General features: G+C 32.5%; 1 non-coding gene across 1 annotated transcript; it reads right to left on the reverse strand.

Moving 5' to 3' along the window:
- Positions 1-708: 708 nt before the first annotated feature.
- Positions 709-786, reverse strand: LOC134382863 (small nucleolar RNA SNORD74). Its single transcript, XR_010024125.1, has one exon. It is a non-coding gene; the product is annotated as a small nucleolar RNA SNORD74 (small nucleolar RNA).
- Positions 787-1,318: the final 532 nt, after the last annotated feature.

A 1,318-nucleotide genomic window follows, 5' to 3' on the forward strand; every position in this document is an offset into this window, starting at 1 on the left:
AATCATACATATTACTAAATAAAAATTAGTCCACAGTTCAAGTCACATGGCAGCTGTTCTTGAAGCATCTTATTTGTTCAGGTGTTTTCCATACCACAAACACATGACCTGGTAAGCAGCTTTTATCATAAATTTTTACTTTAGATTCCCATAGTGTGGCTTTTCTTAGAACTACATTGGCCTCAGATACCAAACATTTGTTTTGCATTGAGCAATAATATGGAGAACCACATCTTCCTGCTAATATTTGCAGATATGAATATGGAAAACTTCCTGAAATCTAGGAACTGTCATCCCCTGGACTATAATCTCTAATCTATTATTCAGAAATGATTGTTTTTACTCCCCTGGAATATGAATACTTTTGATATTATTGACATTCTAGATTGAAACAAAACTGTCTAACAGATTTTGTACACTGTGGTTTAGGTATGATGCTTTATTTTCTTTTTATTATTAATTTGAAAATTGAGATACAGCTAAACTAATTCTCCTGTCTGACTGCTGCTTCAAAGTAAACTGCAGATCATGTTTTTAAAGACATAAAATTTTAGATCTAAGAAAATCCTACTGAATCAGTTCCCAGGAATAAAAACAAGGATTTTTATTTTTTAAAAGTTGTTTAGTTGATGTTGATAGACAATTAGATTTGCAAATAACTGGCATTTACTAAGTATTTGATATATATATATATATATATATATATATTTTCTTATCAGAGCCATTGGCATTCTTCAACATTCTCAGATGTCACTACCAACAAAGGCTTCATCACAGGCTGAGAGAGTTTATGTAACAGATAGAAATAAAGAAGGAAAGAAAGAAATTTGAGCTAAAAGTTGTCATAATAATAACAACGATAATATCAAGTGAGTTCTTATCAAGTTATAGGCAATAATGTAAGTACTTTACATCGACAATCTCATTTAATTCCTAACAAAGCTGTGTGAGATGTGCACAACTGAGGCTTAGAGGGGTTGGTTAACTGCAAGGCTCACAGAAGTGTTCCTGTGTGTTTTGTTGTTGGTGGTGGTGTCTGTGTGTGTGTGGGGGGGGGGGTGGGTGTGTGTGTGTGCATGTTTTAAATAAGCAGTAAAAGAGTTATTGGAAATAAAATGATTAACAATGCTGGAGAGAGGAAAGTGAATCAGAGGTGACCAAAAAAAGCCTATCAGATAAAGTAAAGTCTAGTGCTATAAAAACAAGGACATTCTCTTGATATGGTAATAAAAAATGACCCAAATACCAGAACCTAAAATAAAAAGTAAAATGCTAATTAGAATTAAGTAATAAAAGGAGGTATTCTCCATAAATTCTT

The sequence above is a fragment of the Cynocephalus volans genome, chromosome 7 (genome assembly GCF_027409185.1).
Source record: "Cynocephalus volans isolate mCynVol1 chromosome 7, mCynVol1.pri, whole genome shotgun sequence".
Classification (NCBI taxonomy): Eukaryota; Metazoa; Chordata; class Mammalia; order Dermoptera; family Cynocephalidae; genus Cynocephalus; species Cynocephalus volans.